The following is a 27,381-nucleotide window of genomic DNA, read 5'->3' as shown; positions in this document are numbered from 1 at the left end:
GTGTATATCTGTGTGGTGTGTGTGTATATCTGTGTGTGTATGTGTATCTGTGTGTGTGTATGTGTATATCTGTGTGTGTGTATATCTGTGTGGTGTGTGTGTGTGTATATCTGTGTGTGTATATCTGTGTGGTGTGTGTGTGTGTATATCTGTGTGTGTGTATATCTGTGAGGTGTGTGTGTGTATATATCTGTGTGTGTGTATATCTGTGAGGTGTGTGTGTATATATCTGTGTGTGTGTATGTGTATCTGTGTGTGTGTGTGTGTGTCACTGCCTGTCCCCCCTGACCCTGTCCTCTCTCTCTCTCTCCCTCAGGTCTGCAGGGGTGTTCCCTCACTCCCTGTGAGACACAGACCCTCATTAACGCCTACATGTCACAGCCGTCAGTGAGAGAGATCCCACTGTACAGTCCCATCGAAGGTAGGGCCAGATAGTACTGGGGGAGGGAGGAGGGGAGCAGGGGACACAGAGAGAGAGAGAGACCTCGGCGCTGACCCTCCCACAGTGCGGGGCTCCCTCAGCCCTGACCCTCCCACAGTGTGGGGCTCCCTCTGCACTGACCCTCCCACAGTGTGGGGCTCCCTCAGCCCTGACCCTCCCACAGTGCGGGGCTCCCTCTGCACTGACCCTCCCACAGTGCGGGGCTCCCTCAGCACTGACCCTCCCACAGTGCGGGGCTCCCTCAGCACTGACCCTCCCACAGTGCGGGGCTCCCTCAGCACTGACCCTCCCACAGTGCGGGGCTCCCTCGGTGCTGACCCTCCCACAGTGCGGGGCTCCCTCAGCGCTGACCCTCCCACAGTGCGGGGCTCCCTCAGCACTGACCCTCCCACAGTGCGGGGCTCCCTCAGCACTGACCCTCCCACAGTGCGGGGCTCCCTCAGCACTGACCCTCCCACAGTGTGGGGCTCCCTCAGCGCTGACACTCCCACAGTGCGGGGCTCCCTCGGTGCTGACCCTCCCACAGTGCGGGGCTCCCTCGGTTCTGACCCTCCCACAGTGCGGGGCTCCCTCAGCACTGACCCTCCCACAGTGTGGGGCTCCCTCAGCACTGACCCTCCCACAGTGTGGGGCTCCCTCAGCCCTGACCCTCCCACAGTGCGGGGCTCCCTCAGCACTGACCCTCCCACAGTGCGGGGCTCCCTCAGCACTGACCCTCCCACAGTGTGGGGCTCCCTCAGCACTGACCCTCCCACAGTGCGGGGCTCCCTCAGCGCTGACCCTCCCACAGTGCGGGGCTCCCTCGGTGCTGACCCTCCCACAGTGCGGGGCTCCCTCAGCACTGACCCTCCCACAGTGTGGGGCTCCCTCAGCACTGACCCTCCCACAGTGTGGGGCTCCCTCAGCACTGACCCTCCCACAGTGCGGGGCTCCCTCAGCACTGACCCTCCCACAGTGCGGGGCTCCCTCAGCACTGACGCTCCCACAGTGCCCCTCGGAGAACCTTTGGAGGGGGCGGGGAGAAAGGGAAGTTGGGAGTGTTGAAACCCAGCCAAGCATTCGCAACCAGCACCTCGCATTTCTCAGGCAGTGAGCGTGGGCCCTGGGAGGGGAGGGAGGTGAGGCAGTGTGTCGGGATGGCCAGTGATTCCCCGAGTTGGGAATGACCAACGAAGGGGGTATTTGGGGGCAGGGGTGGGGGGGGGTGGGCGGGAGGGGGGGGGGGGGCGAGTGTGGGAGGAGGTGACGCACTGATCGAAGGCTCCCAGAGAGGAATATCCAGGCGCAGGGTGCTCTCGGTGGAGGGCAGGGGGAGGAGGAGGGGCGTCTGGGATGATGTTGGGGCCCAGGCGTTAACAAACAACGTTGTTTATTGTTCTAGAGAACGACAACTCGGTGCTGAGGGGGATATTGGGTCTGAGAATCCACACGGTCACCGGATTCAGCGAGCCAATCAGTGAGTGACGGGAATTACTGCGGACTATTCGACCGGGATTCCCCAGTGGGGACTCTCCGACAGTGTATCTAACACACCCCAGTCCCAGAGAGAGAGAGGGGGGAAAGGACAGTGTATCTAACACACCCCAGTCCCAGAGAGAGAGAGGGGGGAAAGGACAGTGTATCTAACACACCCCGGTCCCACAGAGAGAGAGAGGGGGGAAAGGACAGTGTATCTAACACACCCCGGTCCCACAGAGAGAGAGAGGGGGGAAAGGACAGTGTATCTAACACACCCCGGTCCCAGAGAGAGAGAGGGGGGAAAGGACAGTGTATCTAACACACCCCGGTCCCCGAGAGAGAGAGGGGGGAAAGGACAGTGTATCTAACACACCCCGGTCCCTGAGAGAGAGGGGGGAAAGGACAGTGTATCTAACACACCCCGGTCCCAGAGAGAGAGAGAGAGGGGGGAAAGGACAGTGTATCTAACACTCCCCGGTCCCAGAGAGAGTAGGGGGGAAAGGACAGTGTATCTAACACACCCCGGTCCCAGAGAGAGAGAGGGGAAAGGACACTGTATCTAACACAGCCCGGTCCCAGAGAGAGAGAGGGGGAAAAGGACAGTGTATCTAACACACCCCGGTCCCAGAGAGAGAGAGGGGGGAAAGGACAGTGTATCTAACACACCCTGGTCCCAGAGAGAGAGAGGGGGGAAAGGACAGTGTATCTAACACACCCCGGTCCCAGAGAGAGGGGGGAAAGGACAGTGTATCTAACACACCCCGGTCCCAGAGAGAGCGAGGGGCAAAAGACAGTGTATTGAACACACCCCGCTCTCAGAGAGAGAGGGGGGGGAAAGGACAGTGTATCTAACACACCCCGGTCCCAGAGAGAGAGAGGGGGGGAAAGGACAGTGTATCCAACACACCCCAGTCCCAGAGAGAGAGAGAGGGGGGAAAGGACAGTGTATCTAACACACCCCGGTCCTAGAGAGAGAGAGAGGGGGAAAGGACAGTGTATCTAACACACCCCAGTCCCAGATAGAGAGAGGGGGGAAAGGACAGTGTATCTAACACACCCCAGTCCCAGATAGAGAGAGGGGGGAAAGGACAGTGTATCTAACACACCCCGGTCCCAGAGAGAGGGGGGAAAGGACAGTGTATCTAACACACCCCGGTCCCAAACAGAGAGGGGGAAAGGACAGTGTATCTAACACACCCCGGTCCCAGAGAGAGGGGGGAAAGGACAGTGTATCTAACACACCCCGGTCCCAGACAGAGAGGGGGGAAAGGACAGTGTATCTAACACACCCCGGTCCCAGAGAGAGAAGGGGGGAAAGGACAGTGTATCTAACACACCCCGGTTCCAGAGACCAAGAGAGAGGGGGGAAAGGACAGTGTATCTAACACACCCCGGTCCCAGAGAGAGAGAGGGGAAAGGACAGTGTATCTAACACACCCCGGTCCCAGAGAGAGAGGGAGAGGGGGGAAAGGACAGTGTATCTAACACACCCCGGTCCCAGAGAGAGGGGGGGGAAAGGACAGTGTATCTAACACACCCCAGTCCCAGAGAGAGGGGGGGGAAAGGACAGTGTATCTAACACACCCCAGTCCAAGAGAGAGAGAGGGGGGAAAGGACAGTGTATCTAACACACCCCGGTCCCCGAGAGAGAGAGGGGGGAAAGGACAGTGTATCTAACACACCCCGGTCCCTGAGAGAGAGGGGGGAAAGGACAGTGTATCTAACACACCCCGGTCCCAGAGAGAGAGAGAGAGGGGGGAAAGGACAGTGTATCTAACACACCCCGGTCCCAGAGAGAGAGAGGGGGAAAAGGACAGTGTATCTAACACTCCCCGGTCCCAGAGAGAGTAGGGGGGAAAGGACAGTGTATCTCACACACCCCGGTCCCAGAGAGAGAGAGGGGAAAGGACAGTGTATCTAACACAGCCCGGTCCCAGAGAGAGAGAGGGGGAAAAGGACAGTGTATCTAACACACTCCGGTCCCAGAGAGAGAGAGGGGGGAAAGGACAGTGTATCTAACACACCCTGGTCCCAGAGAGAGAGGGGGGAAAGGACAGTGTATCTAACACACCCCGGTCCCAGAGAGAGGGGGGAAACGACAGTGTATCTAACACACCCCGGTCCCAGAGAGAGCGAGGGGCAAAGGACAGTGTATTGAACACACCCCGCTCTCAGAGAGAGAGGGGGGGGAAAGGACAGTGTATCCAACACACCCCAGTCCCAGAGAGAGAGAGAGGGGGGAAAGGACAGTGTATCTAACACACCCCGGTCCTAGAGAGGGAGAGAGGGGGAAAGGACAGTGTATCTAACACACCCCAGTCCCAGATAGAGAGAGGGGGGAAAGGACAGTGTATCTAACACACCCCAGTCCCAGATAGAGAGAGGGGGGAAAGGACAGTGTATCTAACACACCCCGGTCCCAGAGAGAGGGGGGAAAGGACAGTGTATCTAACACACCCCGGTCCCAAACAGAGAGGGGGAAAGGACAGTGTATCTAACAAACCCCGGTCCCAGAGAGAGACGGGGGAAAGGACAGTGTATCTAACACACCCCGGTCCCAGAGAGAGGGGGGGGAAAGGACAGTGTATCTAACACACCCCGGTCCCAGAGAGAGAGAGGGGGGAAAGGACAGTGTATCTAACACACCCCGGTCCCAGAGAGAGAGGGAGGGAAAGGACAGTGTATCTAACACACCCCAGTCCCAGAGAGAGAGAGGGGGGAAAGGACAGTATATCTAACACACCCCGGTCCCAGAGACAGAGAGAGAGGGGGGACAGGACAGTGTATCTAACACACCCCGGTCCCAGAGAGAGAGGGGGGAAAGGACAGTGTATCTAACACACCCCGGTCCCAGAGAGAGAGAGAGGGGGAAAGGACAGTGTATCTAACACACCCTGGTCCCAGAGAGAGAGAGAGGGGGGGGAAAGGACAGTGTATCTAACACACCCCGGTCCGAGAGAGAGAGGGGGGAAAGGACAGTGTATCTAACACACCCCGGTCCCTGAGAGAGAGAGGGGGGAAAGGACAGTGTATCTAACACACCCCGGTCCCAGGGAGAGAGGGGGGCGGAAAGGACAGTGTATCTAACACACCCTGGTCCCAGAGAGAGAGGGGGGAAAGGACAGTGTATCAAACACACCCCGGTCCGAGAGAGAGGGGGGAAAGGACAGTGTATCTAACACACCCCGGTCCCAGAGAGAGAGAGAGGGGGGAAAGGACAGTTTATCTAACACACCCCGGTCCCAGAGAGAGAGAGGGGGGAAAGGACAGTGTATCTAACACACCCCGGTCCTAGAGAGAGAGAGAGGGGGGAAAGGACAGTGTATCTAACACACCCCGGTCCCAGAGAGAGAGAGAGGGGAAAGGACAGTGTATTTAACACACCCCGGTCCTAGAGAGAGAGAGAGTGGGGAAAGGACAGTGTATCTAACACACCCCGGTCCCAGAGAGAGAGGGGGGGGAAAGGACAGTGTATCTAACGCACCCCGGTCCCAGAGAGAGAGGGGGGAAAGGACAGTGTATCTAACACACCCCGATCCCAGAGAGAGAGAGACGGGAAAGGACAGTGTATCTAACACACACCGGTCCCAGAGAGAGAGAGGGGGGGAAAGGACAGTGTATCTAACACACCCCGGTCCCAGAGAGAGAGACGGTGGGGGAAAGGACAGTGTATCTAACACACCCCGGTCCCAGAGAGAGAGAGAGGGGGGAAAGGACAGTGTATCTAACACACCCCGGTCCCTGAGAGAGGGGGGAAAGGACAGTGTATCTAACACACCCCGGTCCCAGAGAGAGAGAGAGGGGGGAAAGGACAGTGTATCTAACACACCCCGGTCCCAGAGAGAGAGGGGGGAAAGGACAGTGTATCTAACAGACCCCGGTCCCAGAGAGAGAGAGGAGGGAAAGGACAGTGTATCTAACACACCCCGGTCCCAGAGAGAGAGAGGGGGGAATGGACAGTGTATCTGACACACCCTGGTCCCAGAGAGAGAGAGGGGGGAAAGGACAGTGTATCTAACACACCCCGGTCCCAGAGAGAGAGAGCGGGGAAAGGACAGTGTATCTAACACACCCCGGTCCCAGAGAGAGAGAGAGAGAGAGAGGGGGGAAAGGACAGTGTATCTAACACACCCCGGTCGCAGGGAGAGAGGGGGGAAAGGACAGTGTATCTAACACACCCCGGTCCTAGAGAGAGGGGGGAAAGGACAGTGTATCTAACACACCCCGGTCCCAGAGAGAGAGAGAGGGGTAAGGACAGTGTATCTAACACACCCCGGTCCCAGAGAGAGAGAGAGGGGTAAGGACAGTGTATCTAACACACCCCGGTCCCAGAGAGAGAGAGGGGGGGAAAGGACAGTGTATCTAACACACCCCGGTCCCAGAGAGAGATGGGGGGGAAAGGACAGTGTATCTAACACACCCCGGTCCCAGAGAGAGAGAGGGGGGTAAGGACAGTGTATCTAACACACCCCGGTCCCAGAGAGAGAGACGGTGGGGGAAAGGACAGTTTATCTAACACACCCCGGTCCCAGAGAGAGAGAGAGGGGGGAAAGGACAGAGTATCTAACACACCCCGGTCCCAGAGAGAGAGAGGGGGGAATGGACAGTGTATCTGACACACCCTGGTCCCAGAGAGAGAGAGGGGGGAAAGGACAGTGTATCTAACACACCCCGGTCCCAGAGAGAGAGAGGGGGGAAAGGACAGTGTATCTGACACACCCTGGTCCCAGAGAGAGAGAGGGGGGAAAGGACAGTGTATCGAACACACCCCGGTCCCTGAGAGAGAGAGGGGGGAATGGACAGTGTATCTGACACACCCTGGTCCCAGAGAGAGAGAGGGGGGAAAAGACAGTGTATCTAACACACCCCGGTCCCAGGGAGAGAGAGGGGGGAAAGGACAGTGTATCGAACACACCCCGGTCCCAGAGAGAGAGGGGGGAAAGGACAGTGTATCAAACACACCCCGGTCCCAGAGAGAGAGAGAGGGGGGAAAGGACAGTTTATCTAACACACCCCGGTCCCAGAGAGAGAGAGGGGGGAAAGGACAGTGTATCTAACACACCCCGGTCCTATAGAGATGGGGGTAAGGACAGTGTATCTAACACACCCCGGTCCTAGAGAGAGAGAGAGGGGAAAGGACAGTGTATCTAACACGCCCCGGTCCCAGAGAGAGAGAGGGGAAAGGACAGTGTATCAAACACACCCCGGTCCCAGAGAGAGAGAGGGGGGAAAGGACAGTGTATCTAACGCACCCCGGTCCGAGAGAGAGAGGGGGGAAAGGACAGTTTATCTAACACACCCCGGTCCCAGAGAGAGAGAGGGGGGAAAGGACAGTGTATCTAACGCACCCCGGTCCCAGAGAGAGAGGGGGGAAAGGACAGTGTATCTAACACACCCCGGTCCCAGAGAGAGAGAGAGGGGAAAGGACAGTGTATCTAACACACACCGGTCCCAGAGAGAGAGGGGGGGAAAGGACAGTGTATCTAACGCACCCCGGTCCCAGAGAGAGAGGGGGGAAGGGACAGTGTATCTAACACACCCCGGTCCCAGAGAGAGAGAGAGGGGAAAGGACAGTGTATCTAACACACACCGGTCCCAGAGAGAGAGGGGGGAAAGGACAGTGTATCTAACACACCCCAGTCCCAGATAGAGAGAGGGGGGAAAGGACAGTGTATCTAACACACCCCGGTCCTAGAGAGAGGGGGGAAAGGACAGTGTATCTAACACACCCCGGTCCTAGAGAGAGAGAGAGGGGGGAAAGGACAGTGTATCTAACACACCCCGGTCCCAGAGAGAGAGGGGGGGAAAGGACAGTGTATCTAACGCACCCCGGTCCCAGAGAGAGAGGGGGGAAAGGACAGTGTATCTAACACACCCCGGTCCCAGAGAGAGAGAGAGGGGAAAGGACAGTGTATCTAACACACACCGGTCCCAGAGAGAGAGATGGGGGGAAAGGACAGTGTATCTAACACACTCCGGTCCCAGAGAGAGAGAGAGGGGTAAGGACAGTGTATCTAACACACCCCGGTCCCAGAGAGAGAGAGGGGGGGAAAGGACAGTGTATCTAACACACCCCGGTCCCAGAGAGAGAGACGGTGGGGGAAAGGACAGTGTATCTAACACACCCCGGTCCCAGAGAGAGAGAGAGGGGGGAAAGGACAGTGTATCTAACACACCCCGGTCCCAGACAGAGAGGGTTGAAGGACAGTGTATCTAACACACCCCGGTCCCAGAGGGAGAGAGGGGAAAGGACAGTGTATCTAACACACCCCAGTCCCAGATAGAGAGAGGGGGGAAAGGACAGTGTATCTAACACACCCCGGTCCCAGAGAGAGGGGGGGAAAGGACAGTGTATCTAACACACCCCGGTCCCAGAGAGAGAGAGGGGGGAAAGGACAGTGTATCTAACACACCCCGGTCCCAGAGAGAGACGGGGGGAAAGGACAGTGTATCTAACACACCCCGGTCCCAGAGAGAGAGAGGGGGGAAAGGACAGTGTATCTAACACATCCCGGTCCCAGAGAGAGAGAGGGGAAAGGACAGTGTATCTAACACACCCCGGTCACAGAGAGAGAGAGGGGAAAGGACAGTGTATCTAACACACCCCGGTCCCAGAGAGAGAGGGAGAGGGGGGAAAGGATAGTGTATCTAACACACCCCGGTTCCAGAGAGAGGGGGGGGAAAGGACAGTGTATCTAACACACCCCAGTCCCAGAGAGAGGGGGGGGAAAGGACAGTGTATCTAACACACCCCAGTCCCAGAGAGAGAGAGGGGGGAAAGGACAGTGTATCTAACACACCCCGGTCCCCGAGAGAGAGAGGGTTGAAGGACAGTGTATCTAACACACCCCGGTCCCAGAGGGAGAGAGGGGAAAGGACAGTGTATCTAACACACCCCAGTCCCAGATAGAGAGAGGGGGGAAAGGACAGTGTATCTAACACACCCCGGTCCCAGAGAGAGGGGGGGAAAGGACAGTGTATCTAACACACCCCGGTCACAGAGAGAGAGAGGGGAAAGGACAGTGTATCTAACACACCCCGGTCCCAGAGAGAGAGGGAGAGGGGGGAAAGGATAGTGTATCTAACACACCCCGGTTCCAGAGAGAGGGGGGGGAAAGGACAGTGTATCTAACACACCCCAGTCCCAGAGAGAGGGGGGGGAAAGGACAGTGTATCTAACACACCCCAGTCCCAGAGAGAGAGAGGGGGGAAAGGACAGTGTATCTAACACACCCCGGTCCCCGAGAGAGAGAGGGGGGAAAGGACAGTGTATCTAACACACCCCGGTCCCTGAGAGAGAGGGGGGAAAGGACAGTGTATCTAACACACCCCAGTCCCAGAGAGAGAGAGAGGGGAAAGGACAGTGTACCTAACACACCCCGGTCCCGGAGAGAGAGAGGGTGGAAAGGACAGTTTATCTAACACACCCCGGTCCCCGAGAGAGAGAGGGGGGAAAGGACAGTGTATCAAACACACCCCGGTCCCAGAGAGAGAGAGAGGGGGGAAAGGACAGTTTATCTAACACACCCCGGTCCCAGAGAAAGAGAGGGGGGAAAGGACAGTATATCTAACACACCCCGGTCCCAGAGAGAGAGAGAGGGGGGAAAGGACAGTGTATCTAACACACCCCGGTCCCAGACAGAGAGGGTTGAAGGACAGTGTATCTAACACACCCCGGTCCCAGAGGGAGAGAGGGGAAAGGACAGTGTATCTAACACACCCCAGTCCCAGATATAGAGAGGGGGGAAAGGACAGTGTATCTAACACACCCCGGTCCCAGAGAGAGGGGGGGAAAGGACAGTGTATCTAACACACCCCGGTCCCAGAGAGAGAGAGGGGGGAAAGGACAGTGTATCTAACGCACCCCGGTCCCAGAGAGAGAGGGGGGAAGGGACAGTGTATCTAACACACCCCGGTCCCAGAGAGAGAGAGAGGGGAAAGGACAGTGTATCTAACACACACCGGTCCCAGAGAGAGAGGGGGGAAAGGACAGTGTATCTAACACACCCCAGTCCCAGATAGAGAGAGGGGGGAAAGGACAGTGTATCTAACACACCCCGGTCCTAGAGAGAGGGGGGAAAGGACAGTGTATCTAACACACCCCGGTCCTAGAGAGAGAGAGAGGGGGGAAAGGACAGTGTATCTAACACACCCCGGTCCCAGAGAGAGAGGGGGGGAAAGGACAGTGTATCTAACGCACCCCGGTCCCAGAGAGAGAGGGGGGAAAGGACAGTGTATCTAACACACCCCGGTCCCAGAGAGAGAGAGAGGGGAAAGGACAGTGTATCTAACACACACCGCTCCCAGAGAGAGAGATGGGGGGAAAGGACAGTGTATCTAACACACCCCGGTCCCAGAGAGAGAGACGGTGGGGGAAAGGACAGTGTATCTAACACACCCCGGTCCCAGAGAGAGAGAGGGGGGGGAAAGGACAGTGTATCTAACACACCCCGGTCCCAGACAGAGAGGGTTGAAGGACAGTGTATCTAACACACCCCGGTCCCAGAGGGAGAGAGGGGAAAGGACAGTGTATCTAACACACCCCAGTCCCAGATAGAGAGAGGGGGGAAAGGACAGTGTATCTAACACACCCCGGTCCCAGAGAGAGGGGGGGAAAGGACAGTGTATCTAACACACCCCGGTCCCAGAGAGAGAGAGGGGGGAAAGGACAGTGTATCTAACACACCCCGGTCCCAGAGAGAGACGGGGGGAAAGGACAGTGTATCTAACACACCCCGGTCCCAGAGAGAGAGAGAGGGGGGAAAGGACAGTGTATCTAACACTCCCCGGTCCCAGAGAGAGAGGGGGGGAAAGGACATTGTATCTAACACATCCCGGTCCCAGAGAGAGAGAGAGGGGGAAAGGACAGTGTATCTAACACACCCCAGTCCCAGAGAGAGAGAGTGTGGGGGGAAAGGACAGTGTATCTAACACACCCCGGTCCCAGAGAGAGAGAGGGGAAAGGACAGTGTATCTAACACACCCCGGTCACAGAGAGAGAGAGGGGAAAGGACAGTGTATCTAACACACCCCGGTCCCAGAGAGAGGGGGGGGAAAGGATAGTGTATCTAACACACCCCAGTCCCAGAGAGAGGGGGGGGAAAGGACAGTGTATCTAACACACCCCAGTCCCAGAGAGAGAGAGGGGGGAAAGGACAGTGTATCTAACACACCCCGGTCCCCGAGAGAGAGAGGGGGGAAAGGACAGTGTATCTAACACACCCCGGTCCCCGAGAGAGAGAGGGGGGAAAGGACAGTGTATCTAACACACCCCGGTCCCTGAGAGAGAGAGGGGGGAAAGGACAGTGTATCTAACACACCCCGGTCCCTGAGAGAGAGGGGGGAAAGGACAGTGTATCTAACACACCCCAGTCCCAGAGAGAGAGAGGGGGGAAAGGACAGTGTATCTAACACACCCCGGTCCCCGAGAGAGAGAGGGGGGAAAGGACAGTGTATCTAACACACCCCGGTCCCAGAGAGAGAGAGGGGAAAGGACAGTGTATCTAACACACCCCAGTCCCAGAGAGAGAGGGGGGAAAGGACAGTGTATCTAACACACCCCGGTCCCAGAGAGAGAGGGGGCGAAAGGACAGTGTATCTAACGCACCCCGGTCCCAGAGAGAGAGGGGGGGAAAGGACAGTGTATCTAACACACCCCGGACCCAGAGAGAGAGAGGGGGGAAAGGACAGTGTATCTAACACACCCCGGTCCCAGAGACAGAGAGAGAGGGGGGGAAAGGACAGTGTATCTAACACACCCCGGTCCCAGAGAGAGAGAGGGGGGAAAGGACAGTGTATCTAACACACCCCGGTCCCAGAGAGAGAGAGAGGGGGAAAGGACAGTGTATCTAACACACCCTGGTCCCAGAGAGAGAGAGGGGGTAAAGGACAGTGTATCTAACACACCCTGGTCCCAGAGAGAGAGAGAGGGGGGGGGGAAAGGACAGTGTATCTAACACACCCCGGTCCCAGAGAGAGAGAGAGGGGGAAAGGACAGTGTATCTAACACACCCCGGTCCCAGAGAGAGAGGGGGGAAAGGACAGTGTATCTAACACACCCCGGTCCTAGAGAGAGGGGGGAAAGGACAGTGTATCTAACACACCCCGGTCCGAGAGAGAGAGAGAGGGGGGAAAGGACAGTGTATCTAACACACCCCGGTCCCAGAGAGAGAGGGGGGAAAGGACAGTGTATCTAACACACCCCGGTCCCAGAGACAGAGAGAGAGGGGGGGAAAGGACAGTGTATCTAACACACCCCGGTCCCAGAGAGAGAGAGGGGGGAAAGGACAGTGTATCTAACACACCCCGGTCCCAGAGAGAGAGAGAGGGGGAAAGGACAGTGTATCTAACACACCCTGGTCCCAGAGAGAGAGAGGGGGGAAAGGACAGTGTATCTAACACATCCCGGTCCCAGAGAGAGAGGGGGGGAAAGGACAGTGTATCTAACACACCCCAGTCCCAGAGAGAGAGAGGGGGGAAAGGACAGTGTATCTAACACACCCCAGTCCCAGAGAGAGAGAGGGGGGAAAGGACAGTGTATCTAACACACCCCGGTCCCAGAGAGGGAGAGGGGAAAGGACAGTGTATCTAACACACCCAGGTCCCAGAGAGAGAGAGGGGGGAAAGGACAGTGTATCTAACACACCCCGGTCCCAGAGAGAGGGGGGGAAAGGACAGTGTATCCAACACACCCCAGTCCCAGAGAGAGAGAGGGGGGAAAGGACAGTGTATCTAACACACCCCAGTCCCAGATAGAGAGAGGGGGGAAAGGACAGTGTATCTAACACACCCCGGTCCCAGAGAGAGGGGGGAAAGGACAGTGTATCTAACACACCCCGGTCCCAAACAGAGAGGGGGAAAGGACAGTGTATCTAACACACCCCAGTCCCAGAGAGAGAGGGGGGAAAGGACAGTGTATCTAACACACCCCGGTCCCAGAGAGAGGGGGGGGAAAGGACAGTGTATCTAACACACCCCGGTCCCAGAGAGAGAGAGGGGGGAAAGGACAGTGTATCTAACACATCCCGGTCCCAGAGAGAGAGGGGGGGAAAGGACAGTGTATCTAACACACCCCGGACCCAGAGAGAGAGAGGGGGGAAAGGACAGTGTATCTAACACACCCCGGTCCCAGAGACAGAGAGAGAGGGGGGGAAAGGACAGTGTATCTAACACACCCCGGTCCCAGAGAGAGAGAGGGGGGAAAGGACAGTGTATCTAACACACCCCGGTCCCAGAGAGAGAGAGAGGGGGAAAGGACAGTGTATCTAACACACCCTGGTCCCAGAGAGAGAGAGGGGGTAAAGGACAGTGTATCTAACACACCCTGGTCCCAGAGAGAGAGAGAGTGGGGGGGGAAAGGACAGTGTATCTAACACACCCCGGTCCCAGAGAGAGAGAGAGGGGGAAAGGACAGTGTATCTAACACACCCCGGTCCCAGAGAGAGAGGGGGGAAAGGACAGTGTATCTAACACACCCCGGTCCTAGAGAGAGGGGGGAAAGGACAGTGTATCTAACACACCCCGGTCCGAGAGAGAGAGAGAGGGGGGAAAGGACAGTGTATCTAACACACCCCGGTCCCAGAGAGTAGAGGGGGCGAAAGGACAGTGTATCTAACGCACCCCGGTCCCAGAGAGAGAGACGGTGGGGGAAAGGACAGTGTATCTAACACACCCCGGTCCCAGAGAGAGAGAGAGGGGGGAAAGGATAGTGTATCTAACACACCCCAGTCCCAGATAGAGAGAGGGGGGAAAGGACAGTGTATCTAACACACCCCGGTCCCAGAGAGAGAGAGAGGGGAAAGGACAGTGTATCTAACACACCCCGGTCCCGGAGAGAGAAGGGGGGAAAGGAAAGCGTATCTAACACACCCCGGTCCCAGAGAGAGAGACGGTGGGGGAAAGGACAGTGTATCTAACACACCCCGGTCCCAGAGAGAGAGAGAGGGGGGAAAGGACAGTGTATCTAACACACCCCGGTCCCAGACAGAGAGGGGGGAAAGGACAGTGTATCTAACACACCCCGGTCCCAGAGAGAGAGGGGGGAAAGGATAGTGTATCTAACACACCCCAGTCCCAGATAGAGAGAGGGGGGAAAGGACAGTGTATCTAACACACCCCGGTCCCAGAGAGAGAGAGGGCGGAAAGGACAGTGTATCTAACACACCCCGGTCCCAGAGAGAGAGGGGGGGAAAGGACAGTGTATCTAACACACCCCGGTCCCAGAGAGAGAGAGGGGGGAAAGGACAGTGTATCTAACACACCCCGGTCCCAGAGAGAGGGGGGAAAGGACAGTGTATCTAACACACCCCGGTCCCAGAGAGAGAGGGGGGAAAGGACAGTGTATCTAACACACCCCGGTCCCAGAGAGAGAGGGGGGGAAAGGACAGTGTATCTAACACACCCCGGTCCCAGAGACAGAGAGAGAGGGGGGGAAAGGACAGTGTATCTAACACACCCCGGTCCCAGAGAGAGAGAGGGGAAAGGACAGTGTATCTAACACACCCCGGTCCCAGAGAGAGAGGGAGAGGGGGGAAAGGACAGTGTATCTAACACACCCCGGTCCCAGAGAGAGGGGGGGGAAAGGACAGTGTATCTAACACACCCCAGTCCCAGAGAGAGGGGGGGGAAAGGACAGTGTATCTAACACACCCCAGTCCAAGAGAGAGAGAGGGGGGAAAGGACAGTGTATCTAACACACCCCGGTCCCCGAGAGAGAGAGGGGGGAAAGGACAGTGTATCTAACACACCCCGGTCCCTGAGAGAGAGGGGGGAAAGGACAGTGTATCTAACACACCCCGGTCCCAGAGAGAGAGAGAGAGGGGGGAAAGGACAGTGTATCTAACACACCCCGGTCCCAGAGAGTAGAGGGGGCGAAAGGACAGTGTATCTAACGCACCCCGGTCCCAGAGAGAGAGACGGTGGGGGAAAGGACAGTGTATCTAACACACCCCGGTCCCAGAGAGAGAGAGAGGGGGGAAAGGATAGTGTATCTAACACACCCCAGTCCCAGATAGAGAGAGGGGGGAAAGGACAGTGTATCTAACACACCCCGGTCCCAGAGAGAGAGAGAGGGGAAAGGACAGTGTATCTAACACACCCCGGTCCCGGAGAGAGAAGGGGGGAAAGGAAAGCGTATCTAACACACCCCGGTCCCAGAGAGAGAGACGGTGGGGGAAAGGACAGTGTATCTAACACACCCCGGTCCCAGAGAGAGAGAGAGGGGGGAAAGGACAGTGTATCTAACACACCCCGGTCCCAGACAGAGAGGGGGGAAAGGACAGTGTATCTAACACACCCCGGTCCCAGAGAGAGAGGGGGGAAAGGATAGTGTATCTAACACACCCCAGTCCCAGATAGAGAGAGGGGGGAAAGGACAGTGTATCTAACACACCCCGGTCCCAGAGAGAGAGAGGGCGGAAAGGACAGTGTATCTAACACACCCCGGTCCCAGAGAGAGAGGGGGGGAAAGGACAGTGTATCTAACACACCCCGGTCCCAGAGAGAGAGAGGGGGGAAAGGACAGTGTATCTAACACACCCCGGTCCCAGAGAGAGGGGGGAAAGGACAGTGTATCTAACACACCCCGGTCCCAGAGAGAGAGGGGGGAAAGGACAGTGTATCTAACACACCCCGGTCCCAGAGAGAGAGGGGGGGAAAGGACAGTGTATCTAACACACCCCGGTCCCAGAGACAGAGAGAGAGGGGGGGAAAGGACAGTGTATCTAACACACCCCGGTCCCAGAGAGAGAGAGGGGAAAGGACAGTGTATCTAACACACCCCGGTCCCAGAGAGAGAGGGAGAGGGGGGAAAGGACAGTGTATCTAACACACCCCGGTCCCAGAGAGAGGGGGGGGAAAGGACAGTGTATCTAACACACCCCAGTCCCAGAGAGAGGGGGGGGAAAGGACAGTGTATCTAACACACCCCAGTCCAAGAGAGAGAGAGGGGGGAAAGGACAGTGTATCTAACACACCCCGGTCCCCGAGAGAGAGAGGGGGGAAAGGACAGTGTATCTAACACACCCCGGTCCCTGAGAGAGAGGGGGGAAAGGACAGTGTATCTAACACACCCCGGTCCCAGAGAGAGAGAGAGAGGGGGGAAAGGACAGTGTATCTAACACTCCCCGGTCCCAGAGAGAGTAGGGGGGAAAGGACAGTGTATCTAACACACCCCGGTCCCAGAGAGAGAGGGGGGAAAGGACAGTGTATCTAACACACACCGGTCCCAGAGAGAGAGAGAGAGGGGGGAAAGGACAGTGTATCTAACACAGCCCGGTCCCAGAGAGAGAGAGGGGGAAAAGGACAGTGTATCTAACACACCCCGGTCCCAGAGAGAGAGAGGGGGGAAAGGACAGTGTATCTAACACACCCTGGTCCCAGAGAGAGAGAGGGGGGAAAGGACAGTGTATCTAACACACCCCGGTCCCAGAGAGAGGGGGGAAAGGACAGTGTATCTAACACACCCCGGTCCCAGAGAGAGCCAGGGGCAAAAGACAGTGTATTGAACACACCCCGCTCTCAGAGAGAGAGGGGGGGGAAAGGACAGTGTATCTAACACACCCCGGTCCCAGAGAGAGAGAGGGGGGGAAAGGACAGTGTATCCAACACACCCCAGTCCCAGAGAGAGAGAGAGCGGGGAAAGGACAGTGTATCTAACACACCCCGGTCCTAGAGAGAGAGAGAGGGGGAAAGGACAGTGTATCTAACACACCCCAGTCCCAGATAGAGAGAGGGGGGAAAGGACAGTGTATCTAACACACCCCAGTCCCAGATAGAGAGAGGGGGGAAAGGACAGTGTATCTAACACACCCCGGTCCCAGAGAGAGGGGGGAAAGGACAGTGTATCTAACACACCCCGGTCCCAAACAGAGAGGGGGAAAGGACAGTGTATCTAACACACCCCGGTCCCAGAGAGAGGGGGGAAAGGACAGTGTATCTAACACACCCCGGTCCCAGACAGAGAGGGGGGAAAGGACAGTGTATCTAACACACCCCGGTCCCAGAGAGAGAAGGGGGGAAAGGACAGTGTATCTAACACACCCCGGTTCCAGAGACCAAGAGAGAGGGGGGGAAAGGACAGTGTATCTAACACACCCCGGTCCCAGAGAGAGAGAGGGGAAAGGACAGTGTATCTAACACACCCCGGTCCCAGAGAGAGAGGGAGAGGGGGGAAAGGACAGTGTATCTAACACACCCCGGTCCCAGAGAGAGGGGGGGGAAAGGACAGTGTATCTAACACACCCCAGTCCCAGAGAGAGGGGGGGGAAAGGACAGTGTATCTAACACACCCCAGTCCAAGAGAGAGAGAGGGGGGAAAGGACAGTGTATCTAACACACCCCGGTCCCCGAGAGAGAGAGGGGGGAAAGGACAGTGTATCTAACACACCCCGGTCCCTGAGAGAGAGGGGGGAAAGGACAGTGTATCTAACACACCCCGGTCCCAGAGAGAGAGAGAGAGGGGGGAAAGGACAGTGTATCTAACACACCCCGGTCCCAGAGAGAGAGAGGGGGAAAAGGACAGTGTATCTAACACTCCCCGGTCCCAGAGAGAGTAGGGGGGAAAGGACAGTGTATCTCACACACCCCGGTCCCAGAGAGAGAGAGGGGAAAGGACAGTGTATCTAACACAGCCCGGTCCCAGAGAGAGAGAGGGGGAAAAGGACAGTGTATCTAACACACTCCGGTCCCAGAGAGAGAGAGGGGGGAAAGGACAGTGTATCTAACACACCCTGGTCCCAGAGAGAGAGGGGGGAAAGGACAGTGTATCTAACACACCCCGGTCCCAGAGAGAGGGGGGAAACGACAGTGTATCTAACACACCCCGGTCCCAGAGAGAGCGAGGGGCAAAGGACAGTGTATTGAACACACCCCGCTCTCAGAGAGAGAGGGGGGGGAAAGGACAGTGTATCCAACACACCCCAGTCCCAGAGAGAGAGAGAGAGGGGGGAAAGGACAGTGTATCTAACACACCCCGGTCCTAGAGAGAGAGAGAGGGGGAAAGGACAGTGTATCTAACACACCCCAGTCCCAGATAGAGAGAGGGGGGAAAGGACAGTGTATCTAACACACCCCAGTCCCAGATAGAGAGAGGGGGGAAAGGACAGTGTATCTAACACACCCCGGTCCCAGAGAGAGGGGGGAAAGGACCGTGTATCTAACACACCCCGGTCCCAAACAGAGAGGGGGAAAGGACAGTGTATCTAACAAACCCCGGTCCCAGAGAGAGACGGGGGAAAGGACAGTGTATCTAACACACCCCGGTCCCAGAGAGAGGGGGGGGAAAGGACAGTGTATCTAACACACCCCGGTCCCAGAGAGAGAGAGGGGGGAAAGGACAGTGTATCTAACACACCCCGGTCCCAGAGAGAGAGGGGGGGAAAGGACAGTGTATCTAACACACCCCGGTCCCAGAGAGAGAGAGGGGGGAAAGGACAGTATATCTAACACACCCCGGTCCCAGAGACAGAGAGAGAGGGGGGACAGGACAGTGTATCTAACACACCCCGGTCCCAGAGAGAGAGGGGGGAAAGGACAGTGTATCTAACACACCCCGGTCCCAGAGAGAGAGAGAGGGGGAAAGGACAGTGTATCTAACACACCCTGGTCCCAGAGAGAGAGAGAGGGGGGGGAAAGGACAGTGTATCTCACACACCCCGGTCCCAGAGAGAGAGAGAGGGGGAAAGGACAGCGTATCTAACACACCCCGGTCCCAGAGAGAGAGGGGGGAAAGGACAGTGTATCTAACACACCCCGGTCCCAGAGAGAGAGAGGGGAGGGAAAGGACAGTGTATCTAACACTCCCCGGTCCCAGAGAGGGAGGGGGGAAAGGACAGTGTATCTAACACACCCCGGTCCCAGAGAGAGAGAGGGGAAAGGACAGTGTATCTAACACACCCCGGTCCCAGAGAGAGAGAGGGGGAAAAGGACAGTGTATCTAACACACCCCGGTCCCAGAGAGAGAGAGGGGGGAAAGGACAGTGTATCTAACACATCCCGGTCCCAGAGAGACAGAGGGGGAAAAGGACAGTGTATCTAACACTCCCCGGTCCCAGAGAGAGAGGGGGGAAAGGACAGTGTATCTAACACACCCCGGTCCCAGAGAGAGAGAGGGGGGGAAAGGACAGTGTATCGAACACACCCCTGTCCCAGAGAGAGAGAGGGGGGAAAGGACAGTGTATCTAACACACCCCGGTCCCAGAGAGAGAGGGGGGAAAGGACAGTGTATCTAACACACCCCGGTCCGAGAGAGAGGGGGGAAAGGACAGTGTATCAAACACACCCCGGTCCCAGAGAGAGAGAGAGGGGGGAAAGGACAGTTTATCTAACACACCCCGGTCCGAGAGAGAGGGGGGAAAGGACAGTGTATCAAACACACCCCGGTCCCAGAGAGAGAGAGAGGGGGGAAAGGACAGTTTATCTAACACACCCCGGTCCGAGAGAGAGGGGGGAAAGGACAGTGTATCTAACACACCCCGGTCCCAGAGAGAGAGAGGGGGGGGAAAGGACAGTTTATCTAACACACCCCGTTCCAGAGAGATAGAGGGGGGAAAGGACAGTATATCTAACACACCCTGGTCCTATAGAGAGGGGGGAAAGGACAGTGTATCAAACACACCCCGGTCCCAGAGAGAGAGGGGGGAAAGGACAGTGTATCTAACACACCCCGGTCCGAGAGAGAGGGGGGAATGGACAGTGTATCAAACACACCCCGGTCCCAGAGAGAGAGAGAGGGGGGAAAGGACAGTGTATCAAACACACCCCGGTCCCAGAGAGAGAGAGACGGGGGAAAGGACAGTTTATCTAACACACCCCGGTCCCAGAGAGAGAGAGGGGGGAAAGGACAGTATATCTAACACACCCCGGTCCTATAGAGATGGGGGAAAAGACAGTGTATCTAACACACCCCGCTCCCAGAGAGAGAGAGAGGGGGGAAAGGACAGTGTATCGAACACACCCCTGTCCCAGAGAGAGAGAGGGGGGAAAGGACAGTGTATCTAACACACCCCGGTCCCAGAGAGAGAGGGGGGAAAGGACAGTGTATCTAACACACCCCGGTCCCAGAGAGAGAGAGGGGGGAAAGGACAGTTTATCTAACACACCCCGGTCCGAGAGAGAGGGGGGAAAGGACAGTGTATCAAACACACCCCGGTCCCAGAGAGAGAGAGAGGGGGGAAAGGACAGTTTATCTAACACACCCCGGTCCGAGAGAGAGGGGGGAAAGGACAGTGTATCTAACACACCCCGGTCCCAGAGAGAGAGAGGGGGGGGAAAGGACAGTTTATCTAACACACCCCGTTCCAGAGAGATAGAGGGGGGAAAGGACAGTATATCTAACACACCCTGGTCCTATAGAGAGGGGGGAAAGGACAGTGTATCAAACACACCCCGGTCCCAGAGAGAGAGAGGGGGGAAAGGACAGTATATCTAACACACCCCGGTCCTATAGAGATGGGGGAAAAGACAGTGTATCTAACACACCCCGGTCCTAGAGAGAGGGGGGAAAGGACAGTGTATCTAACACACCCCGGTCCTAGAGAGAGAGAGAGGCGGGAAAGGACAGTGTATCTAACACACCCCGGTCCCAGAGAGAGAGGGGGGGAAAGGACAGTGTATCTAACGCACCCCGGTCCCAGAGAGAGAGGGGGGAAAGGACAGTGTATCTAACACACCCCGGTCCCAGAGAGAGAGAGAGGGGAAAGGACAGTGTATCTAACACACCCTGCTCCCAGAGAGAGAGAGGGGGGGAAAGGACAGTGTATCTAACACACCCCGGTCCCAGAGAGAGAGACGGTGGGGGAAAGGACAGTGTATCTAACACACCCCGGTCCCAGAGAGAGAGAGAGGGGGGAAAGGACAGAGTATCTAACACACCCCGGTCCCAGAGAGAGAGAGAGGGGAAAGGACAGTGTATCTAACACACCCTGCTCCCAGAGAGAGAGAGGGGGGGAAAGGACAGTGTATCTAACACACCCCGGTCCCAGAGAGAGAGACGGTGGGGGAAAGGACAGTGTATCTAACACACCCCGGTCCCAGAGAGAGAGAGAGGGGGGAAAGGACAGAGTATCTAACACACCCCGGTCCCAGAGAGAGAGAGGGGGGAATGGACAGTGTATCTGACACACCCTGGTCCCAGAGAGAGTGAGGGGGGAAAGGACCGTGTATCTAACACACCCCGGCCCCTGAGAGACAGAGGGGGGAAAGGACAGTGTATCTAACACACCCCGGTCCCAGGGAGAGAGGGGGGCGGAAAGGACAGTGTATCTAACACATCCCGGTCCTAGAGAGAGAGAGAGGCGGGGGGGGAAAGGACAGTGTATCTAACACACCCCGGTCCCAGAGAGAGAGGGGGGAAAGGACAGTGTATCTAACACACCCCGGTCCCAGAGAGAGAGGGGTGAAAGGACAGTGTATCAACACACCCCGGTCCCAGAGAGAGAGAGAGGGGGGAAAGGACAGTTTATCTAACACACCCCGGTCCCATAGAGAGGGGGGAAAGGACAGTGTATCTAACACACCCCGGTCCTAGAGAGAGGGGGGAAAGGACAGTGTATCTAACACACCCCGGTCCTAGAGAGAGAGAGAGGGGGGAAAGGACAGTGTATCTAACACACCCCGGTCCCAGAGAGAGAGGGGGGGAAAGGACAGTGTATCTAACGCACCCCGGTCCCAGAGAGAGAGGGGGGAAAGGACAGTGTATCTAACACACCCCGGTCCCAGAGAGAGAGAGAGGGGAAAGGACAGTGTATCTAACACACACCGGTCCCAGATAGAGAGAGGAGGGGAAAGGACAGTGTATCTAACACACCCCGGTCCCAGAGAGAGAGAGAGGGGGGAAAGGACAGTGTATCTAACACACCCCGGTCCCAGACAGAGAGGGGGGAAAGGACAGTGTATCTAACACACCCCGGTCCCAGAGAGAGAAAGGAGGGAAAGGACAGTGTATCTAACACACCCCGGTCCCAGAGAGAGAGAGAGGGGGGAAAGGACAGTGTATCTAACACACCCCGGTCCCAGGGAGAGAGGGGGGCGGAAAGGACAGTGTATCTAACACACCCCGGTCCTAGAGAGAGGGGGGAAAGGACAGTGTATCTAACACACCCCGGTCCTAGAGAGAGGGGGGAAAGGACAGTGTATCTAACACACCCCGGTCCCAGAGAGAGAGAGAGGGGGGAAAGGACAGTGTATCTAACACACCCCGGTCCCAAAGAGAGAGAGGGGGGAAAGGACAGTATATCTAACACACCCCGGTCCTATAGAGATGGGGGAAAGGACAGTGTATCTAACACACCCCGGTCCTAGAGAGAGGGGGGAAAGGACAGTGTATCTAACACACCCCGGTCCTAGAGAGAGAGAGAGGCGGGAAAGGACAGTGTATCTAACACACCCCGGTCCCAGAGAGAGAGGGGGGGAAAGGACAGTGTATCTAACGCACCCCGGTCCCAGAGAGAGAGGGGGGAAAGGACAGTGTATCTAACACACCCCGGTTCCTGAGAGAGAGAGAGGAGAAAGGACAGTGTATCTAACACACCCTGGTCCCAGAGAGAGAGAGGGGGGGAAAGGACAGTGTATCTAACACACCCCGGTCCCAGAGAGAGAGACGGTGGGGGAAAGGACAGTGTATCTAACACACCCCGGTCCCAGAGAGAGAGAGGGGGGAAAGGACAGTGTATCTAACAAACCCCGGTCCCAGAGAGAGAGAGGGGGGAAAGGACAGAGTATCCAACACACCCCGGTCCCAGAGAGAGAGAGGGGGGAATGGACAGTGTATCTGACACACCCTGGTCCCAGAGAGAGAGGGGGGGGAAAGGACCGTGTATCTGACACACCCTGGTCCCAGAGAGAGAGAGGGGGGAAAGGACCGTGTATCTAACACACCCCGGTCCGAGAGAGAGAAAGGGGGGAAAGGACAGTGTATCTAACACACCCCGGTCCCTGAGAGAGAGAGGGGGGAAAGGACAGTGTATCTAACACACCCCGGTCCCAGGGTGAGAGGGGGGCGGAAAGGACAGTGTATCTAACACATCCCGGTCCTAGAGAGAGGGGGGAAAGGACAGTGTATCTAACACACCCCGGTCCTAGAGAGAGGGGGGAAAGGACAGTGTATCTAACACACCCCGGTCCTATAGAGATGGGGGAAAGGACAGTGTATCTAACACACCCCGGTCCCAGAGAGAGAGGGGGGGAAAGGACAGTGTATCTAACGCACCCCGGTCCCAGAGAGAGAGGGGGGAAAGGACAGTGTATCTAACACACCCCGGTCCCAGAGAGAGGGGGGAAAGGACAGTGTATCTCACACACCCCGGTCCCAGAGAGAGAGAGAGGGGAAAGGACAGTGTATCTAACACACCCCGGTCCCAGAGAGAGAGAGGGGGGGAAAGGACAGTGTATCTAACACACCCCGGTCCCAGAGAGAGAGACGGTGGGGGAAAGGACAGTGTATCTAACACACCCCGGTCCCAGAGAGAGAGAGAGGGGGGAAAGGACAGTGTATCTAACACACCCCGGTCCCAGACAGAGAGCGGGGAAAGGACAGTGTATCTAACACACCCCGGTCCCAGAGAGAGAGAGGAGGGAAAGGACAGTGTATCTAACACACCCCGGTCACAGAGAGAGAGAGGTGGGAATGGACAGTGTATCTGACACACCCTGGTCCCAGAGAGAGAGAGGGGGGAAAGGACAGTGTATCTAACACACCCCGGTCCCAGAGAGAGAGAGGGGGGAAAGGACAGTTTATCTAACACACCCCGGTCCCAGAGAGAGAGAGGGGGGAAAGGACAGTGTATCTAACACACCCCGCTCCCAGAGAGAGAGAGAGAGAGAGAGGGGGGAAAGGACAGTGTATCTAACACACCCCGGTCCCAGAGAGAGAAAGAGAGGGGAAAGGACAGTGTATCTAACACACCCCGGTCCCAGAGAGAGAGAGGGGGGAAAGGACAGTGTATCTAACACACCCCGGTCCCAGAGAGACAGAGAGAGGGGAACGGGACAGTGTATCTAACACACCCCGGTCCCAGAGAGAGAGAGGGGGGAAAGGACAGTGTATCAAACACACCCCGGTCCCAGAGAGAGAGAGAGGGGGGAAAGGACAGTTTATCTAACACACCCCGGTCCCAGAGAGAGAGAGGGGGGAAAGGACAGTATATCTAACACACCCCAGTCCTATAGAGATGGGGGAAAGGACAGTGTATCTAACATACCCCGGTCCTAGAGAGAGAGAGAGGGGGGAAAGGACAGAGTATCTAACACACCCCGGTCCCAGAGAGAGAGAGGGGGGAATGGACAGTGTATCTGACACACCCTGGTCCCAGAGAGAGAGAGGGGGGAAAGGACAGTGTATCTAACACACCCCGGTCCGAGAGAGAGAGGGGGGAAAGGACAGTGTATCTAACACACCCCGGTCCCTGAGAGAGAGAGGGGGGAAAGGACAGTGTATCTAACACACCCCGGTCCCAGGGAGAGAGGGGGGCGGAAAGGACAGTGTATCTAACACACCCTGGTCCCAGAGAGAGAGGGGGGAAAGGACAGTGTATCAAACACACCCCGGTCCGAGAGAGAGGGGGGAAAGGACAGTGTATCTAACACACCCCGGTCCCAGAGAGAGAGAGAGGGGGGAAAGGACAGTTTATCTAACACACCCCGGTCCCAGAGAGAGAGAGGGGGGAAAGGACAGTGTATCTAACACACCCCGGTCCTAGAGAGAGAGAGAGGGGGGAAAGGACAGTGTATCTAACACACCCCGGTCCCAGAGAGAGAGAGAGGGGAAAGGACAGTGTATTTAACACACCCCGGTCCTAGAGAGAGAGAGAGTGGGGAAAGGACAGTGTATCTAACACACCCCGGTCCCAGAGAGAGAGGGGGGGAAAGGACAGTGTATCTAACGCACCCCGGTCCCAGAGAGAGAGGGGGGAAAGGACAGTGTATCTAACACACCCCGATCCCAGAGAGAGAGAGACGGGAAAGGACAGTGTATCTAACACACACCGGTCCCAGAGAGAGAGAGGGGGGGAAAGGACAGTGTATCTAACACACCCCGGTCCCAGAGAGAGAGACGGTGGGGGAAAGGACAGTGTATCTAACACACCCCGGTCCCAGAGAGAGAGAGGGGGGGAAAGGACAGTGTATCTAACACACCCCGGTCCCAGAGAGAGAGACGGTGGGGGAAAGGACAGTGTATCTAACACACCCCGGTCCCAGAGAGAGAGAGGGGGGAAAGGACAGTGTATCTAACAAACCCCGGTCCCAGAGAGAGAGAGGGGGGAAAGGACAGAGTATCCAACACACCCCGGTCCCAGAGAGAGAGAGGGGGGAATGGACAGTGTATCTGACACACCCTGGTCCCAGAGAGAGAGGGGGGGGAAAGGACCGTGTATCTGACACACCCTGGTCCCAGAGAGAGAGAGGGGGGAAAGGACCGTGTATCTAACACACCCCGGTCCGAGAGAGAGAAAGGGGGGAAAGGACAGTGTATCTAACACACCCCGGTCCCTGAGAGAGAGAGGGGGGAAAGGACAGTGTATCTAACACACCCCGGTCCCAGGGTGAGAGGGGGGCGGAAAGGACAGTGTATCTAACACATCCCGGTCCTAGAGAGAGGGGGGAAAGGACAGTGTATCTAACACACCCCGGTCCTAGAGAGAGGGGGGAAAGGACAGTGTATCTAACACACCCCGGTCCTATAGAGATGGGGGAAAGGACAGTGTATCTAACACACCCCGGTCCCAGAGAGAGAGGGGGGGAAAGGACAGTGTATCTAACGCACCCCGGTCCCAGAGAGAGAGGGGGGAAAGGACAGTGTATCTAACACACCCCGGTCCCAGAGAGAGGGGGGAAAGGACAGTGTATCTCACACACCCCGGTCCCAGAGAGAGAGAGAGGGGAAAGGACAGTGTATCTAACACACCCCGGTCCCAGAGAGAGAGAGGGGGGGAAAGGACAGTGTATCTAACACACCCCGGTCCCAGAGAGAGAGACGGTGGGGGAAAGGACAGTGTATCTAACACACCCCGGTCCCAGAGAGAGAAAGAGGGGGGAAAGGACAGTGTATCTAACACACCCCGGTCCCAGACAGAGAGCGGGGAAAGGACAGTGTATCTAACACACCCCGGTCCCAGAGAGAGAGAGGAGGGAAAGGACAGTGTATCTAACACACCCCGGTCACAGAGAGAGAGAGGTGGGAATGGACAGTGTATCTGACACACCCTGGTCCCAGAGAGAGAGAGGGGGGAAAGGACAGTGTATCTAACACACCCCGGTCCCAGAGAGAGAGAGGGGGGAAAGGACAGTTTATCTAACACACCCCGGTCCCAGAGAGAGAGAGGGGGGAAAGGACAGTGTATCTAACACACCCCGCTCCCAGAGAGAGAGAGAGAGAGAGAGGGGGGAAAGGACAGTGTATCTAACACACCCCGGTCCCAGAGAGAGAAAGAGAGGGGAAAGGACAGTGTATCTAACACACCCCGGTCCCAGAGAGAGAGAGGGGGGAAAGGACAGTGTATCTAACACACCCCGGTCCCAGAGAGACAGAGAGAGGGGAACGGGACAGTGTATCTAACACACCCCGGTCCCAGAGAGAGAGAGGGGGGAAAGGACAGTGTATCAAACACACCCCGGTCCCAGAGAGAGAGAGAGGGGGGAAAGGACAGTTTATCTAACACACCCCGGTCCCAGAGAGAGAGAGGGGGGAAAGGACAGTATATCTAACACACCCCAGTCCTATAGAGATGGGGGAAAGGACAGTGTATCTAACATACCCCGGTCCTAGAGAGAGAGAGAGGGGGGAAAGGACAGAGTATCTAACACACCCCGGTCCCAGAGAGAGAGAGGGGGGAATGGACAGTGTATCTGACACACCCTGGTCCCAGAGAGAGAGAGGGGGGAAAGGACAGTGTATCTAACACACCCCGGTCCGAGAGAGAGAGGGGGGAAAGGACAGTGTATCTAACACACCCCGGTCCCTGAGAGAGAGAGGGGGGAAAGGACAGTGTATCTAACACACCCCGGTCCCAGGGAGAGAGGGGGGCGGAAAGGACAGTGTATCTAACACACCCTGGTCCCAGAGAGAGAGGGGGGAAAGGACAGTGTATCAAACACACCCCGGTCCGAGAGAGAGGGGGGAAAGGACAGTGTATCTAACACACCCCGGTCCCAGAGAGAGAGAGAGGGGGGAAAGGACAGTTTATCTAACACACCCCGGTCCCAGAGAGAGAGAGGGGGGAAAGGACAGTGTATCTAACACACCCCGGTCCTAGAGAGAGAGAGAGGGGGGAAAGGACAGTGTATCTAACACACCCCGGTCCCAGAGAGAGAGAGAGGGGAAAGGACAGTGTATTTAACACACCCCGGTCCTAGAGAGAGAGAGAGTGGGGAAAGGACAGTGTATCTAACACACCCCGGTCCCAGAGAGAGAGGGGGGGAAAGGACAGTGTATCTAACGCACCCCGGTCCCAGAGAGAGAGGGGGGAAAGGACAGTGTATCTAACACA

At 56.8% G+C, this 27,381-nt stretch overlaps 1 long non-coding RNA gene across 1 annotated transcript in view; it reads left to right on the top strand.

The window, feature by feature from the left end:
• Positions 1 to 316: 316 nt before the first annotated feature.
• Positions 317 to 27,381, top strand: part of LOC140473523 (uncharacterized) — an 89,694-nt gene continuing 62,629 nt past the window's right edge. The window contains exons 1-2 of the long non-coding RNA XR_011958392.1: positions 317 to 421; positions 1,824 to 1,898. This is a non-coding gene — a long non-coding RNA (uncharacterized lncRNA). The remainder of the gene's footprint in view (positions 422 to 1,823; positions 1,899 to 27,381) is intronic.

Source organism: Chiloscyllium punctatum, unplaced genomic scaffold (genome assembly GCF_047496795.1).
Source record: "Chiloscyllium punctatum isolate Juve2018m unplaced genomic scaffold, sChiPun1.3 scaffold_629, whole genome shotgun sequence".
NCBI classification, from domain to species: domain Eukaryota; kingdom Metazoa; phylum Chordata; class Chondrichthyes; order Orectolobiformes; family Hemiscylliidae; genus Chiloscyllium; species Chiloscyllium punctatum.
Note: the sequence above shows the minus strand (reverse complement) of the source record. Positions and strands in the feature narration are given on the sequence as shown.